The sequence below is a fragment of the Nerophis lumbriciformis genome, linkage group LG05 (assembly GCF_033978685.3).
Source record: "Nerophis lumbriciformis linkage group LG05, RoL_Nlum_v2.1, whole genome shotgun sequence".
Lineage (NCBI taxonomy): Eukaryota > Metazoa > Chordata > Actinopteri > Syngnathiformes > Syngnathidae > Nerophis > Nerophis lumbriciformis.
This window is the reverse complement of record NC_084552.2, coordinates 40,002,187-40,021,755: the sequence shown is the minus strand read 5'-3', so window position 1 is coordinate 40,021,755 and position 19,569 is coordinate 40,002,187. Positions and strand designations below refer to the sequence as shown.

General features: G+C 40.3%; 1 long non-coding RNA gene across 1 annotated transcript in view; it reads right to left on the bottom strand.

The window, feature by feature from the left end:
* Nucleotides 1-17,740: 17,740 nt before the first annotated feature.
* Nucleotides 17,741-19,569, bottom strand: part of LOC133606401 (uncharacterized) — a 153,092-nt gene continuing 151,263 nt past the window's right edge. Inside the window, exons 2-3 of the long non-coding RNA XR_009815241.2 lie at nt 19,176-19,238; nt 17,741-19,094 (exon numbers count right to left, since the gene is read on the bottom strand). This is a non-coding gene — a long non-coding RNA (uncharacterized lncRNA). The remainder of the gene's footprint in view (nt 19,095-19,175; nt 19,239-19,569) is intronic.

The window sequence follows — 19,569 nt, the reverse complement described above, 5'->3', positions numbered from 1 at the left end:
TGCAAGGGGTTCTGGGCATTTGTTCTGTTGTGTTTATGTTGTGTTACGGTTCGGATGTTCTCCCGAAATGTGTTTGTCATTCTTGTTTGGTGTGGATTCACAGTGTGGCGCATATTTCTAACAATGTAAAAGTTTTTTATACTGGCACCCTCAGTGTAACCTGTATCGCTGAAGATCAAGGATGCGTTGCATTCACTTCTGTGTGTGTCTCAAAGCCGCACATATTATGTAACTGGGCCAGCACTCGTTGGACTGGACGAAAAAGGGGACGCTACAATTCTCAGGGGGGGCACCGAAATTTGGGAGTCTCCCGGGAGGTTTGGCAAGTATGAGAATTAGCGGTGTACCCCGGCACCCCCGCTGTATATAATCGGCGGGCCGGCTCTAGTGTTAATTTGATATCACCTCACGGGCCAAGTGAAATTACATAGCGGGCCAAATTTGGCCCGCGGGCCAGAGTCTGACACGCTTGCCCTAAAGAATAGCCATGATAAGATGGTCAGGCATGACGGCTCCCAACATATTTTCCCTACAGCACCTACAGTGCCCTTTGGACATCAATGTGTTTGTATTTGTGTGTGCAGAATAGCGCCACCATTAGCACAGTTTGCATAAAAGCTATAGGAGAGGCTGACTTTGTGACGCCTGTCAGCTCATTTGCATTTGTTTATAACAGGCGGGAGACAGATGGCATTAAGCCCCACTTTCAATGTGTTTATATTTGCTGTTTTAATGACGGGCGCTGCGCTCCACCAGGGAGTCCCATTGGTGCGGGCAGCAGTGCACCTTGTGTTGTGAGAGTGTAAGAGCGCTCTTGTGCAAGAAGTGTTGTTATCGCCATCATCTCGGCGGCTGGCTGTTAGGAGACACTTATCGCAGGGTGTGAGGGTAAGCAATTACTCCCCCTCTCCTTTTCGCACACACACCCACCCGAGATGGATGCAGTGCTCCATCATGATGGAGGGAAGAGAATCCGCTTGAGGGGGTATGACGGCACACTGGAATTATGTTCCTGTCTTTGTGCATTTTAAAACTGTTGCAATTTGCTCCCATGGTCCCCCTAGTGGAGTGAAGTGTAACGTATTGTTTATATACTAAAAAAGTAGCAGGGCAAGCATACATTCGCTTAACAACTCTTTTTCAAACCTTTTTTGTAGTTTTTTTTTTGTTACATGGCTGCTGGCGGGCGTGACCCCAGGATGCAGAGACGACAGGCGATGTGCAGGTAAACGTATATTTTAATACATATAAAGGAAGTTGCATCGATGTGGATGAGTAGCACACACTTAAGCAAACAGTTAACAGTTCATGCAGAGTGCAGGAAAATGATAACTCACCCAAATACAAATAGTCAATAAGGAAGGACAACGCCTAAAAAGACTCTTAATTGACAACCAAGGACAGGTGTGTCTCCTGATTGTCAGTCAGGCACCAGGCACCAGGGGAAGTGGCAGAAAATGGAAGTACACATGAAGTGGACACAAAACAATAGGATCACTGGAACGGAAACAATAAAAAGCACAGGAAAAGAATACACATTAGTCCAAACTTAACAACTTTTTAAACAAATGTAAATACTGTTTGTTATCCAGTGAATTTAGTTGGAAATGATACTAACTTTTAAGCACATATTTTGTAATATTAAAAGTAGGGATGTCAGAGAAATAGTATGAACGGCGGTAATTGATGCATTTATTGATTATGTTAAAAAAAAAGTTTCAAAGCACATAGTATCAAAGCATTGCTATACATATTTGTTTCATTATTTTAATTTTAACAAAAAATATATAATTTCTTTAGATGCTAAAAAATATTGAACTTGTGTGACTTTTTCAACAATTTTTGTTTGGCATTCCATGAAGTTCTCGTGAGAATGGGGCAATATATCGATATTATTATAATTGTTTTCTGCAAATTTTGAAAATGATAAGACAATGACACTGATGTGTGTGTTTTGTGTTGCATTGTAACATGTGATCCAGTGTGGCTTTTGTATTTTTCTAGAGTTTGGTGTAACTCATTAAATAAAACGTGTGATGATCTGTCACTTCCTTTCTGTTTGTTTCCGTGTTTTTGAATTAAATTCCTATCAGTGCTCTTATATTGTTCCATTTCATGTTTATTCCTCGGAGCACTGTGTTTTTTCCTCACCTGCCGTTGATTGGCAGCAGGTGTGGACAGGCCATGTTCTATTTATGCCTTGTCTCGAGCACTCCTCAGTGCTCGAAGATCACTTTATGTTTGGAATTTTTTCATGCAAGACTGCATTCTCCTCTGTTAATGATAATATAATCATCTTACCTGTTCATCGTCTGCTGGTTCCTGCATCTGGGGGTCCCAAAAAATTGCAACCATGCGAGTCCCTCACAGGATCTTCAAGCCAGACTGGGACCTCGCAAGAACCCCTGTTGGCGACGCACAGCCGACGTTTTGGATCGCACAATTCGTGGAGGACTTAAAAGCCAGGTTTGTGCAGTCCCAGCCCTCAGCAGGCTTGAACCTTCTCCTTCCGCCTCGACCGCCGGTTCCGGATCTTCGACCTGTTCGGCCACCGCCGCCTTCTCGCCTCCCGGCTCGGCCGCCGGTTCCGGGTCTCCAACCGGCGTGGCCACCGCCGCCATCTTCCTTGTCGCCTGCTGTGCAACCTCCAGTACCGGCTCCACGGCAATTGTTTTGTGCCATTTTCGAGTCGCAGGAGTTCCTCAGATGTTATTTCTTCAAAAAGAGAGAGATTATTTTGGAGCTCAATATCCGTTGTGGATACATTCATATCTGCCTTAAAATAACCCAATTGGAGCTGTAACGCGATATCTTTAATTTCCTTTCTAATGAGTTTAATTTTCTTTGTAAACAATTGCATAAAGTCATCAGCCAAGTGGGTGGAGATAATGAGAGAAGTCCCTTGTTGGGTTAGCGACGCTAATGTATTAAACAAATATTTAGGATGTTTTTTATTGAGACGGATGAGATAGTTATTCAACTATCACTCCATGCTTGATGGAAAACTTCAAGTTTAGTTGCACACCATTTGCATTCCAGCTTTCTACATGATAGTTTAAGAGCTCTGGTTTCTTCTGTGAACCAGGGGGTACGCCGTTTAGGGGCGTTTTTAACACTATCAATGGCGTTGCGCAGGGCATCGTTAAAGTTGTTAGTGAGGTTATCGATAGAGCCCACATTTTTTGGGAATGGTGCCAATACCTAGGGCAATAGGCCAGCAAGAGTCACAGTTGTGTCAGCATAAATGTGGCGGCTGCTAAACCAGCCGCCACAGTAGTTAGTAGTTTGTTGACAATGAGTCAGAACTTAAATTTTATAAGGTAGTGATTGGATATTACTTTAGTGTACAAGAGTACCATAACTTTGGAGGTGGTGGCACCCCGGACAAGGACTAGATTTATTGTATTACCCTTGCAATACGTAGGTACATACTTGTACCACAATGTGGCATTACAAATGGCCCCCAGTCAGAGGCATCTAAAACTGCGTGAAATCTCACGCCCAAATGCATGAACCTTATAATTTGACCCGTTGGTGTAGTTCAACACCAGTATAACATTGCAACAACAGTTCAGAAAAGAGGAAAATATTCATACATTGCCTTTAAATATTTTAGGTTTGGTATTAGAAGGGAAGTATGATATCAAATATTTAGCTGCGTCTTGATTTTGACTGAGGAAAGGAAGAGAATGATTACCAGCAGTCTGTAAAAGAAAGTCAAATTAACAGGCAAATAAAACCTACCTTATTCTCAAATACGCTTGGTTATAATGGAAGCATTGAAGTGGTTTACAAGGACTCATTAAATGCAGCATATATTAAATCATCTGTGTCCGCTATCACTGCGAGGAATAACGTAATCATAATACCCACTGCAACTTTGAGAGTTAGTGGCTCGTGATTTATCATTTATTTTGAGGATTTATTCTTAAAACAAGTGTGCTTCCTTGTCTACTCTAATATTGCCAGTGTATTCATTTCACAGCTTCATGTATTCAATGATGTTAACTGTATTGAGTCACAGTTGTTGTAATACATAAAAATGGTCTGTAGTTATATACTATTTACATAAATTGCATTGTGTCAACCAAAAAAAAGGCATCTTTGCAGGTTATACTGTAATGCACAGTGCAATACATTAGTAAATTGACTACTTTCTTGTTTTACAATAGGTTATTGGCAAAGACAGTTCCTTTCATAGCATTAGCTGAGAAAAATCTAATTATATGTCACACTCATTAAATGCTATTATTTTTTTCATGCAATCCCAAAGTAGACACAACACAAAAGGTCTTCAGATGATTATAATTAAGATCAATTATTTTGGTGTAAATTCACCAAATTTCAATTATTTTGAATAATCAGTTGTGTGTCAACCATTTAAAATAGGCATGTGCAAATGGATGGACTATATCTATACCTGTTGTCCACATGTTTATTATTTCATCATGTCTAGCCTAGTATTTCTGTATTGTCATATAGTATCATACTGTATGGCCACCTTTTTTTGTGTTTTTGCACTCACATTTCCTCTTTTAAATCTATCAGGCTGTGCACATTCAATCGATACCACAGCACTATTCAACTGGCCCTGCAGTGAATGTGTTACTCCAGGAAACTTGGCCACCATGTCCTGCTATTTCCCAAACACTAGTAACTTTGTCCATTAATACCCAAATGCCTTTCCCCCATCTATTCACCGGCTGTGGACGTAAAATGAGAGGATAGCCATCAGAAAATAACATTCATATAATTGCATCCGGTGGGATGTGTACATATAATATAATATATTATAATAAAAAAATAACTTTCCCTCGACAACATGAGACAAACAGGTTATTTTGGCCTTTGTGCTTGTCATTAATTTGTATTTTTTGCTATGTATTTTTTATATGAGTTGTTTGAATCCATCTGTGGCTGCAACATGTGATGTCATAATTCACTTTATTAAGTTAAACCAGTGGTCCCCAACCACCGGGCCACGGCCCGTTACCGGTCCGTGGATCGATTGGTACCGGGCCGCACAAGAAATAAAAAAAAATAAAAAAATAAATAATAATAATAATAATTAAATCAACATAAAAAACACAAGATACACTTACAATTAGTGCACCAACACAAAAAACCTCCTCCCCCCATTTACACTCAATCACACTCATTCGCACAAAAGGGTTGTTTCTTTCTGTTATTAACATTTCTGGTTATATATATCAATACAGTCTGCAGGGATACAGTCCGTAAGCACACGATTGTATCTTTTTATGACAAAAAACACAAAAAACAAAAAACATACACCCCCCGGTCCGTGGGACAAATTTTCTAGCGTTGACCGGTCCGCAGTTTCAAAAAGGTTGGGAACCACTGCCTTAAACCATCCATCCATCCATTTTCTACCGCTTATTCCCTTTGGGGTCGCGGGGGGCGCTGGAACTTATCTCAGCTACAATCGGGCGGAAGGCGGGGTACACCCTGGACAAGTCGCCACCTCATCACATGGCCAACACAGATCGACAGACAAAATTCACACTCACATCCACACACTAGGGCCAATTTAGTGTTGCCAATCAACCTATTCCCAGGTGCATGTCTTTGGAGGTGGGAGGAAGCCGGAGTACCCGGCGGGAACCCATGCAGTCACGGGGAGAACATGCAAACTCCACACAGAAAGATCCCGAGCCCGGGATTGAACCCAAGACTACTCAGGACCTTCGTATTGTGAGGCAGATGCACTAACCCCTCTTTCACCGTGCTGCCTGCCTTAAACCAGTGTTTCTCAAACAATTGGTACGCAGACTCCACCCAGTGGTATGCCAAAGAATCACTTGATTAAAGTACAGTCTTTTTTTCCCTATATTTAAACACTGTGTTACTGTTCAAACTACATGTAATGTTACAGTGGCCAAAAATGTTACAAATACTTGTTAAATAAAACCTCTGCCTGGTTTTTAAAAACACTTGGGCATACTACGCTAATGTATTTCAACGTTGGTCATTATGGTGGTACATGGAGCGGCAAGTGTTTTCTGAGGAGGTACTCGGTGAAAACAGTTTGAGAACCACTGCCCTGAACAAAAGCTGTGGAAAAGGAAAATATTGAATTCGGAAATTATTGTTAACAATGGAAACTCATGTGTTAAATAAGCACAAGCTAGGCTAAATACTGTACAAATAGCAAAAAGCACTGTATTAACATTGCAAATGAAAGTCAGTGGAAAACTTAATTGCAGCCGGTGGCACTCTCCCATGATGCAATGTGTCACATTTCTATTACATAAGGAAACGATAAAAATGACACATTGGAAATTGTTTTCTGTTATGCATTTATGTGCCTGTTTTGATTGTTTTTAAGCCAAACACATTTTAATTTCATCATAATAAATACTTGGTGGTTGCATGTTTTCCTTCGAATTTTAACCACAATTGTTTTTCATTTTATCAACTATTTCTGTTGTTTTTGCTTACCCATAACCACTTGATTGCTTTCAGCCGGTGTCATCAGCCTGACTTGCTGAACCTGGTGTGTCTTGTGTGTGTGATTAGTGTGGTCATTAGTTGATGCTTTTTTCCATCAAAAATAACCTATTTATCATTTCCTGCTTGCAAGATGCATCACATGACAACAATTTGTGGGAACTTGCGGCAGTAACTCTATTTAATCACAATGAAGATTAAAAATATGACCCACAACTAAAAAAAATGTTTGAATGTGTGCCAAAGGAAAGGTTTTTGAAGAAAAATAATGACGCCTAAAAAAAAAGAAAAGTGTCTACCCATGTGCTTAAATCTGATGATGCAACAGATGTATTTATTTTCTTTTGCGAGAACAAAAGATGAAAAAAGTCCTGTTTGTCGAATAAAGAATTGTGCATGTTTGCCCCACTTTCTTGAAAGATCTATACAGATGCTAGCTTTGACTAATGTGGCATCATGATGGGGCTGGAAACATCTCATCCTTCCCACAGTGAGATCTTTTTTGCTGAATTGCATTTTTATTTTGCTGTCAGGTCACTGCTGGAGGGAATATGTACACAGAAAAATGACAGTACAAGCAAAATACTATTTTGTTTACGCCACACACAAAACAAACAAACAACAACACATCCCTGCTTCTGTAGCATATCTAAAAATAATAATTAAAATGCTATAGTTGATTATTGTTGATTTTGTATTTACCCTTTAGTGACAAGTCATATTTCTTCACCGTAATGCCAAAGAAAAATTGTAGCATACAAAGACAACAAGCACCTGAGAGTCCATGTTTCCAGTGTGTCTCTAAATGTTCTTTGTAGTTTTTTTAGACAGCCCAGCCCGTCTTGCACAATCACCAACATGGAAGAGATGGAATTTACTTGTATTAAGAGTCTTCAATAAAGGTAAAAGTGATGTTAAATGTTTATTTATCCATTTAATTCCTTATTTATTTATATTTTCATTGTTTTCTGTGTGGAGAAAAAGCAACTTATTAAAAACTAGGTGTGGTGAAATTACTCTCTGCATTTGACTAATCCCCTTGTTCCACCCCCTGGGAGGTGAGGGGAGCAGTGAGCAGCAGCGGTGGCCGCGCTCGGGAATCATTTTTGGTGATTTAACCCCCAATTCCAACCCTTGATGCTGAGTGCCAAGCAGGGAGGTAATGGTTCCCATTGTTATAGTCTTTGGTATGACTCGGCCAGGGATTGAACTGCAGACCTGCCGATCTCAGGGCGGACACTCTAACCACTAGGCCACTGAGCAGGACTCAACTGAACAACAAAACTCACCAGAGACTATGGGTGTTAATGTGTGTCTTTATTACGAAAGCTTTCTTTGAACACAGAATGTATTCGACTGCATTTTTTGCGTTTGAATTTTGTGAACTTCTTTTTCAATTTATGCTGACAATTTCATAGAATAATTTCATCTGTGAGCAACATTTGTGTATTAAAACATTCAGTTTGTTTAAATGTAGTATTTTAACATTCAGTCTGTAAAAAAAAATTTGTATTAAAATTCAGTTTAAAAAAATTTGTGCAAAACTTAATACTCACTTCTGGCAAATTAAACTACCAGTAGAGTGGAAAAAACAAGTTGCCTTTATATGCTCAATTGTTTTCATTAAAACATATGTTTTTGTTGTGTTTTTTACTCATTTTGTTTATTTTTCACAGCATTTGTTACATCGCTGTTGTTCTTGCTCAATTACAGAAGATGTTGATCAAGGAGGTTGTCTGGGATGGAGAGGAGCAACGTTCATATATTCTCAATATTCAGTGTTTTATAAGTCATAGTTAAATCCCACATTCTGTGTTTTCATGTACATTCTGAGTGTCTTATTCAGTAAAAAACATTACAATTTAATTTAGTTTTTTGAGATGGTCTGTCATAATGTTTTTAAAATTAGTCATTATTGTGTGAGTGTTTGTACCATCGTGTGAACAGCTTTTATCCTTTTTTATGGAATCTTGGGATTTTTTATTACCAATGCACAGCAACCTCCACTGTTCAAAATGTTCGTAAAAAGGTATCCAAACAAATACTGCAGATTATATGGCCTGGAGCATGTAGTGCTGCAATAACCTGCCTTTTTGTAAGACCCATGTCACATGACCGCAAACTTGACACCTCATTGCCTGGTTCTGAGACAGGATCCATTGCTTCAGGCTTAATTTACCAGAAATTAGTCTTCAGTTTTGAAGCAACAAATATTTCTGCACTGAATTTAGTTTCCACTGAATTTTTACACACTGAATTTTAAAACACTGTATTTTAACAATCTGAATTTTTACACACATTTTGTCTACATTTTTTTATTCAATAACATTGTCAGCATTATTTGATTTAAAAACGAAATAGTTCACAAATTTCAAATGCAAAAAATTCAGTTACATACACTTTGTGTCAAAAAATAATATTTTGTAATAAAGACACAAATTATCCCTCATAAGTGATATCCTAACGCACATTAGCCATTGCATACAAAAATAAAATTAGTATAAAATTATCATATTTTAGGAAGGTTACCTGATATTTGATCCCAGTACTTTAAAAAAAAGAGTACAGGTTGAGTAGTTGTAAAAACAACGTGACACATTGAGACATATTACTGTGACTTTGGACTACATTTAATAAATCTAATATGGTAAACATTGACTCAAGTCAAACAAACTATGTTTGTTTTCTTTAATCCGACTTCTATGACCAGTACACATCCAGTCCCGGCACAAAAATATGCAGTTCTGAATATACAGGTATTTCCTCTGATGTTGGGCTAAAACTGAGGGGTCCAATATAGAAATACAAATGTTTAAACTCTAGAATTCTGGCCACATTTCTATATTTACTTGAATATGCTACTGGGCCTGGTAATTACATCCCAACACCAAAGTAGAAAATGATTTTTGTGGAGAAAATATTTTTGAATCAATGAATGGTAAGGAAATCTTATGCTAAGAAAATCTTATGCTCATAGAGTGAGTGATATGACTGTGTTTATTAGCAAAAATATCCAACAAAGTCTCATGCCACCTTGTCTGTAGGAAAGCATTTTAATTATTCTCACTTTATCACCAAATCTCTGCATCATCGAAAAAGGAACACTGTCTAAATGGTATCCAAAGCGCACTGCAAAGCAGAGCCCTGTTTTCATTTCAAGCATTCTCCCTCTACCTCACTCTCTCTTTTGTGTGTTTTTGTGCAAAAATCATGATGCTCAGCAGCCGCCAGGCACGTTTGTTTACTGCTGCTTTGCTTTGGAACAGGAACCTTCTGGGTGCAGTTTCATCCAAGAGGATCACTGACGATTGAAGTGAGTTTCAGAGACCAGCCAGTGTCTTCAAAGCTTTCGAGAAACACACGTGCAACCTTTTCCACGGGGGGATTAGCCATGGGAGAGTTACTCAGCAAGTCACCCTCTGGAGGATTCTGCTGTTTTGACTTGAGTTCAAGGGTGACTATAAGCTAATGGTATCACACCGATAATGCACACGCATACATATGCTGGCTACAAGAACAGAAGGATTAAGTCTTCAGCACATTAATGATATCGCCTTGGCAACAGAAAAAGACACAAAGGTGAAATGTGGACTAGAAGACATGGTATCCTTCATGCTTTCTCATCTCTATCTCAATGTTAATTTTGACTGCAGTTATTAATTTAGTTTGTCATAGTCATTTGACAAATTTTTTTATTTTAGTTTTAGTCATATTTTAGTCATCTAAATGGAATTAGTTTTAGTCTAATTTTAGTCGACTAAATTCCCCAACATTTTAGTCGACTAAAAAATAAGGTTCAAAGGATAACGCATCTTTGAAATTGTCTTAAAACCACTCTTATTTTTGCAGACCATTTCAAAAACTAAATGCAAAACAATACCTGCAATTCTCGAATATATCAATAAGTTATTTTTTTTAGCTGAAATTAAGCATTTTTTTTCAAATATTGAACAGTATATGACTAAAATGGTCATATAAAGAAACCAAACAGTTTTTTTGTATATTGTGTATACCTACACTTAGTGAGCACAATTGGCATTTTGGCCACTGTCCGTTTAAATACAGCAACCAGTGTTATATGTCTAGAACGTGCATACATCTCACATACCTGTTTTTCTTTGTGTTAGATTGAAAAATGACAAGTCTGGTCTTTTGGGTTGGTTGTCAATAACTCACCAGTTTGCCAAGAACATCAATTGAAATGCACTGTACTGGTGTCTTGCTCATAAAATTGTCGGATAAGCTCGCCCATGGTGTACCACAAAAATAGTGGTAGAGTAAGCGGTCTTGCTCCTGCTTTATTGTCTTTAATAGTAACAGTAATTCAGTAGAGTATGAGTAGGTTCCGGCCTACTTATTTTTGCGTAGATGTACAAATGGTTAGCCTGCAAACGTCGCTTCAAGTTGGTTGTATTTTTACCAGAGAAAATGGAGGCACAGGGTTTACAATGTGTCTTGTTGTCTACCGTGGCAAAAGTGAAGTGTGTCCGAAGGTATTTTCTTAAGATCTATTGTTGGTTGGTTGTATTTTTACCAGGACCCCTCTGTACTTTACCCACTGCCCCTCTACCACATGCTACTGTAATTGGATAGAATCCTCACTTGTCCCACCCAACTAAAAACTACATTAAATATGATTGGATTGATTTCATGTCTGCCCACATTTTGTCTCGTTTTTTTCGTTGACTATATTGTCAATTAACTCTGTCATTGTTTTGCCAATGTGCATTTGTTGTGATTAGTTATCATCCTATTTCAGTCAAGGGAAATTAGGTCATTGACGATGACTAAGAGGACATTTTTTTTTATTCAACACAATGACATTTTTTTTTTATTCAACACACATTGTTAATTAAAGCATATGATAAAACACAGAGCCCAAACCCCAGCCTGCAGGTAAGCTGGGTTTTGGGTTAAGGTTTCCCTGGAGACAAGGCGTAACGTACATTGTGTCAAACATTGGAGACAGTGCCCCATTCACAATTAAGTCACTAAATGAAACAGTAAGTGATAATTGTATCCGTTAGAGAAAGCAATTATACCCTACAGCTTTTATTTTAATGATTCAACACAATAACAAATCTAAAACTGCCTCCACTAACTAAGGCTTGGGAAATCAATACAGGACTTGGCTTGATTGTATATGCAATCAAAGTTTCTAACACTTTTAAACAATAGGAGGAGAGGACCAAAAGTCCTATGAGCTTTCTATAATGCAAAAGTTGTTTGAAAAGTCCCTGGAACTGCCAAGTGACAGCCTGAAAACCTTTTGGGTTTGTGTCAATCAACTGTTTAGTAATGTTTTACTTTGACAGCAAACATTTATTTCACCCAATCAACAATTAAAAAATATTCATAAACTTTATTTAATATCTGCTTCTTTGTTCATATTCTGTTAAAATGCAAATTTGAAACGTTCACATCTTTGAAATAAGGTGTACTTGCAAAATCAGCAACATGTCAAATAACGTCTCCCAATGTACGTTGGGCATATGTTTATTTTCATGGTCAAACTAAAGAAAATGAATAGTTCTTTGTAAGACACGAATGTTGGAATTCCCTGGTACTAAAGATGAGTTGTTACAGGTGGATCCTCATGCATGAAGTAGCCTCGTACACCTATGAGGCTCCTTCATGCATGAGGGGCCTCCACCCTGCAAGCTCATAGATTCCGTCTGTGTCATCCGATATTTAGTCTGAGTGTTAGGAGTCGTCCTGACCGAGCCTTGGGAAATTAGCCGCGCATTGAAGCGTGTTGAAGAAGTGCAGTGAAACTCGCTTTGCAGGGGAATGAGAGGTCAGAGGGATCAATGTCCTGCTGGGACCACTGGGAGCCTTGAGTGTTTCACTCCCCTGGCCCAGTGGCTCTTGGGTAATAGTGATGGAGACCGAATATTGCCACAGAGGAATTCTGCGGTTGGATAATATTTGGAGCGTCATAGATGAACTAGTAAGACTTGACCGTTTAATTAAAAATGACCCACTTAAACTATCCAGACAGTTATATATACTACAAGAAAACAAAATTGTCTTACACCACGACATAAAATACAATATAGGGCGTATGATATGAACTAGATGTACAATATTGTCTTTCTTACCGATCTCAAGAAATAATGATAAATGCAGCAATTTTTCCCTTAAACTAACGTCAAGCGGCCTCATGTGTTAAATGAACATTTGCTGTGATGTGAGTGTGAATGTTGTCTGTCTATCTGTGTTGGCCCTGTGATGAGGTGGCGACTTGTCCAGGGTGTACCCTGCCTTCCGCCCGAATGCAGCTGAGATAGGCTCTAGCACCCCCCGTGACCCCGAAAGGGACAAGTGGTAGAAAATGGATGGAGGGTCATTGGATACCTTTTAAAAAATAAACACCGTTTGTGCAAAATAGGATAAATGCTGCTATGTAAGTTACAGAAAAAGTGTCTTATTTATTTTCAACATTATGTCTTAACAAAAAAAACAATTAGAAATCATGTGGAATAGTCAAGTAAAATAACACTTTTTACCATCAAAAAGTAAGACATGTTAGTATTTAAATACATTCACAAATATAAATCAAAAGTTTCCAAATACACAGGACAAGATGTTAAAATCCAGAGTGCCACCTCTTACCTCCCGTGTTGAAGACTTAAAAACACTGAATTATTATCTAAGTTGCTGCAGGCTGGGCAGATGCATCATTAGGGTTTTCAAGTGGGCTCCTACTCTCATGGACGTTTCGCTGACTGGGCCCATGACGCCTCAAGTAGTTTCAGCGGTGCATTCTGGCGTCCCAGAAGCACCCCTCTCTGCATTTGAACAGCCTCAGCATGACTAATGATTTATTTTGGTGACCAGTTGGGATCTTTCCTCTTTAGCCAGAGCCACTGGCTGCTCCGCTCTGCCAACCGCGATGTTTCCTTTATGCCTGACGTAGAGCTTGACCGCCAACTCCCAGGTCCCTCATCAGCCTTATTGTTGATGTTGCCACAAAGCCCCGACATCCAACTTCTACAGGGCAGACTTGTGTTCACCAGCCTCGCCGTTCAGCCTCTGCTGCGAGTGAGTTCAACGAAGTACACGATGTGGAGTTGGACCACAGGACTAGGTCAGGCCGCAAGTTAGTAATTGCTATCTCTGGTGGAACGATGAGTTTCTTATACACGTCCACCAGCATCTGCCAGTCCCGGGCTACCTCCAGCTGTCCCAACCTTGGCCTTGATGGTGTCCTTCCTTGCCTTTGTTCCCCCTCTCTAACAATGGCAACTGGCATATTCAGGTTGGGTGTCCTGGGTGGAAAGGAGTTGTTGGTTGTTCTCCTGCTTTCCAGGGTTGCTGCCAAGCATTTGAGTACTTTGTTGTGTCTCCAGGTGTATCGTCCTTGGGAGAGGCTCACTTTACACCCAGTGAAGATGTGTCTGAGTGTAGCTGGTGTTGAGCACAGGGGGCATGATGGATCTTCACCCAGCCATTGGTTGAGGTTTTTGAGGTGGGAAGGACATCATAGGTTGCTCTAAGTAGGAAACTTACCCTACTCGATTCCATCTTCCATATGTCCCTCCAGCTGATCTTCCGTTTCTCCACCCCTTCCCACCTTGTCCACTGGCACTGCTTAGGCGGTAGTAACCCGAACTGCAAATCTTCAAAGTCTGCCTTGACAAGGTTGGTGATGGTCTCTGGTATCCTAAAGAAGTCGGAGGATGCCCAGAGGAAACTGTGTGGGACAGAACCAAATGCATTGGCAAGGTCTAGGAAGATGATGTGGAGATCTCTCCTCATTTTCTTCGCAGCCTGGATTTGATGCCAGATTATGCTGGTGTGTTCGAGGCATCCAAAGAAGCCTGGGATTCCTGATTTTTGGACTGAGGTATCCACAAATATGTTCTTGTCCAGGTAGTAGGTCATCCTCTGGGCAACTACACTGAAGAAAATCTTACCCTCGACATTGAGGAGGCTGATGGGGCGGAACTGGCTGATATCTGTAGATTCCTTCAACCTTGGGAATCAAGACTCCTCCGGCCCTACGCCACGCTTTGGATATGATTCCCTTCTCCCAAGCCACCCTCATTAGCCGCCACAGGAAGCGAAGTACATCAGGGGCACTCTTGTAGAGTCGATACGGAACTCCATTTGGCCCTGGGGCTGATGATGCTCTCGCCCGCTTTACTGCTTTCTCCACTTCACTCCACTTTGGGTGGCTAATGTCCATCTGGTGTTGTGGTTGTTCAATTGGTGAGATGCCCAATGGAATTGCTGTCTGCATGTTCTTCTCGTCATCCACAAATATTTCTTCCAGATGTTTCTCCAGCTCCTGCTTAGAGGTTTTTAGGTTTCCCCCCTTTTCTTCAGTGAAAAGTGATTTCACAAATTTAAAGGGGTCCTTGAAAAAATTTGATCTTGCACATTCTTTCTTTTTCCGCTGTTTTCGCAGGTTTTCTGCTCGTCTCAGGGTAGTTAACCGGGTTTTGATGTGTTCCCTGGAGATTGTTAATGCCTTCTTTCTCACTGTCTGAAGCATTCTTCCATTTCTTCTTAAGTTGTTTTGTCTCCTGAATCAGGCATTCTATCTCCTGGTGCTGTCTGGACTTGCATTGTGGTGCTACTACCTTTGTCGTTCTGACTCTTGCTCTAAATTGTTCTGCCTCATAGTTGTAAATGATGTCTCCCATCTTGTCAAGCTTTCTTTCGACTATGCCCTTTAGTCCATGTAGGATGCTGGTTAGTTCTGAGTTTATGATTGGCCATTCTTTCTTTTTGGAGGCTCCGGGCCATTTCCTCCGAGGTTTTCTCCCACTGATCTTCTTTTCCACTGCAGGTTTCCTTGGCTGGATGGGCTCTGCACCTTCCTGTGCATCTGTCAATGTGCTTGAGTTTCGTTCCTCAGGGCGGCTGATGTTCTGCAATCGTTGGTGAGACTCCAGTTGCTGGACTTCATTTGACTGATTTGATTGACTTCTCAAGAAGTACTTATCAATGCTAGATCCCTGTTTTCCTTCTCTCATGCACCCTTTCTTTCCTTGATGTATTTTCAAGCCCCGTGAAGATGTTATTTTCTTCCAACCACAGGAACAGACCTGGAGCCTTTTCTCCAATGTTGATGATAATGCTGTGCCTGGTTCTTGTTCAAAAATAATAATGCGGATAACTACACGACTTGTAAAGCTGTACATATCGATGTGGTACAAACTCGCATGGCTGCAGTTGTAGTGACCCCAAGATGCAGAAACGACAAGCAGGTAAGACAATTTTAATGTAATAACAGAGGAGAAAGCAGTCGTGCATGTAACGGTTCTCAAACAATAGTCAATCATCGAGCGCTGAGGAGCCGGCGAGGCAGGCATAAGTAGCAGCCTGCTGATTAGCACCAGGTGTGGCCAGGCTGCCAATCAGCAGCAGGTGGGGGGAAAACAGCGCTCAGAGAGACATGCAGTAAATGTAACAGAATGAGAGCGCTGACAGGAAAACATCAGACAAGGAAACAAACAGAAATTAAGTGATACATCATCACACAAACATTTCCTAGAAGAACAACATAGAGTGCCAAGTATTAAACGATGTACTAATATAATCATTGAAATTAATAATTACTTGAGATTTACGTTGTTTTCCACAAATTATTGTATTTCTTTGAAGTAAAGTTAAACATGTAAACATGAATGAATGAACAATTGTGGAGAAAGGGTAGAATTAAAGCTTTGCTTCTTCCTGCTCATTTTTGGTCGTGTTGAATTGTGCAAAAGTAACTTCAGAATCAACCATGTTAAGCATGTCTGAAACAAATAATACCATACCATTATAAACTTGTGTTGGATATCTCCCAAATTAGCATGTTTCTGTCTGTATGCTTCAGTGATAATTTTCTTCTTTCTCTTGTGATTTCACGACACATTAGATGTGTGACGTGATGCAGGAGATCAACATTCTCAGACGCTGTCACATTTTTGTATGTCCTCAAATAAGCTAATGTTTACTGGTTACCTAGAGACAGTTTTTATAATGAGACTCTGTAAAATTGGGGGGGTATGGGTACAAAACTTCTCAGCCCGGGGGCCTCGCATTAGGTTAAGGCAGCCCTGACTATCACCGTCACGTCATGGGGAAGACGACCATCAAAGTGGGACTTCAACAAAGAGAAGGTGCCCAAAGCACTCTTTCTACAGTTTAAACCAAAAACTGATGTTCTTCAAAGCCCGATGGTCTCTGGTGGAAAATCCTCCACAGATTATTCTACTTGTGTCGCAAACTGACAACAAACAAAAAAGTATATTCTAGAGATTTAAGCACTTCGCATTAGGGAATCTGCTCGTAGAAAACTGAGGAGAATCACTAAATAACTATTAGAGAATTTAACCAAAGATAATTAAAACCCACAGCTGAAGCAACAAAATAATATTTCATTGAGCCATCCATCAGCCCTTCATTCAGGAGGATGACAGGTAGCAAAAACAGCAGTTCTTGCAGAGCAAACAGTTGAGGTGGTATTAGGTAAAACAAGTTTTGATCCATCCTGTTGGCTTCTTCTTACAGCTGTTAAGCCAGAGGTGTCAAAAGTGCGGCATGGATCGAAAATTTTAAACGGACCACTGCACAAAAATACTTTAACAAAAATCACATAAAAATTGGAATTGAAGCACAAATATGTTTGATGTAACGGGAAAAAGTTGAAAGGTTGAAGCTAAAAACTAGGGATGCACAATGTTTACGAAATAACTTCCTGCTACTTAGGCACGATACAGGTAACCAATAAACCTATTTTAAATCTTATTTAATGTGTTGATGTGCAATGTTCTTTCCTCTTTGTGGATGTCACTAACAGTGAAAAAGTCCAAGTCCAGTTTATGATAAGCTCAGGGGAAGTTTACAACACAAATAGGAGAAAAGGAGCACTTGATTTGCTCACCCTAACCCACCAACAGCAAAGTCGTGGTAATCTCGCCTCTTTAGTGTTTTTTTTTTTCTTCTTTTAATTGGTCATCTGGGCTATTTTTATTCTTATCGGACCTATCGGCATGACGTCATAACTCCTTGCATCATCACAATAATGATCTGTCCGATATGTATCAGGCACCCCTACTAACACAAAGCTGACATTCTGGCTCTTCTTTTTTTTTTTAAATAAAAAAAAAAAATATATTGTGTCAATTTTGAAAATGAAATATATCAAAATCCATAAAAACATCCTTTGATTTTTCACTATATGGCCCTGAGTGGAAAACGTTTTGACACCCCTATGGCATGCCGTTCACAACAAATGACAACAAATGCATTCTCGAAAAAGAGCCCTCCTCATAGCACATGACCCTGGTCGAATCTGGAGCAGTCACCAGAGCGAGAAACTCCTCCAAGGATGCCCCCGCTCAGTCAGCAAGCAGCAGAGGGCACGAGGGAGCATGGGCACATCAGTGGGACTGCAGCTGCCACAGGCCAGTGGGTTTTACAGCCACAAAGAGAATGCATCTCATGTTTAATAGCAAGTCTTTAGTTACACAGTTTATCTCACTAGAAACATCACATTTAATGATTAGAGCAGATTTGACACACAAATCTTTCCTTTTAATTGCATTCAAGTCACCCACAGGCCAGTTTATTTGTTTATAAGATACCCCGAGACTGGGAATCAAACGTCAGGGCTCAGTCGAGCATGTCAGCATCCCTCTTGTTTGGACGTCAGAGGTGACATTGCGCTGACGCAAAGTGACTCAGTCTCCTTTTCACAGCCTTTTGCTTGTGTCACGGCGAGCGCTCGTTTTCACATCAGTGCACAGCGATGAGCACATCTACGCTGGACTTTTTATTTTTGATTCCTTTGTTCTGACACCAGCCGTCCCTTCGCATTACGTCTTTGTGACGGAGACAGTAACTCCTCAATCTCCCTCACAGACCCACACAAACACACATTTCACCTCTGATTCAATCTCCTGTTTCTGACACACACACCACTCCCCTACCTAGTAGTCAATCATGGATCCTGTCAGTGATTTAACACAGATCTAAAAACACAAGGACACAAGGAAGAGCCCATGCATGCATTGTTCCATTGTTGAATTATTTACACTTTTGTGTCATATATTTATGTTATGATTGGTCTTCAGAGAGCGTAGCTCTACAGTATAATACATGTATTGCGAGGTAAAAAGATAATGCTAATAGCAAACCAACAGAATGTATGCTACGTCCAGGGAAATCGAGAATGCAAGCTCCAGACTATAGACTGTGTTAATATCCCACACTGTAAGCATACTGTATGCATTGGATTTCTCCAACATTGGTCGCCGCAGACTGGAAGCTTCAATCAAAGCGCCTCCGAGACCAAACAACACAACATAAAAATAAAATGAATTTTGCATAGAGTGGCTAGCACGGGCATGATCGACAGGTGTGTCTATTCTAAAATGTCAACAGCGCTTGTCTTGTGACACACGTCGCATGATCACCCGCTCTCCTTCACTATGCTTCCTCATTAGAGATCTTTGCAGGGCCGCTAAGATCTTGAGGTGTGGAGCTGAAATTGTGGCAATTTCTTCCAAAAGCAGGTGTCTCATCCTCGCCCGTGTATTGACAGCCAGGGTATAAGATATGCTGCTTTTACTGGGGGGACGGGTTGGGGGTTGTCACGCGCCTGATGCACCCCCTGCTTCTGACTGGGAGACAGAAAGTAGAGGCGTTGGTGTTTTTTGAAAGATTTGGCAGCTCACGAATCGTACAGATGATGTCGGATCCACCTGAATGTTGACAAAAGGGAGAACCTGGAAACGGCGGAGGAAGAAGAAACACTTGGGGATGATCTAGAAAAGCAAACAAGGATGATGAACATTTTAGTATACTGCCGATGGTCAATGGTCCAAACATGGCATTAATAGGTTTATCTTTCATAGTCCATTTGATATCTTGGGTTATGCACTCATGCTATTTTAGGTTAGGCCAAGTGTATGCACCCCCTAGGGTGCATACACTTGGCCTAACCTAAAATAAACCTTATAGCCTTTATTCTGGGCCAGCCCAGTTGTGGTGAGGATCTGCGTTCTCCAGTTTTATTCCAGGATTAGGGCATATCCAAGTCCAATTAAGTTCATACCCAGGGTTATCAGGGGTATTTCAGTTCATATCCCGGGATTT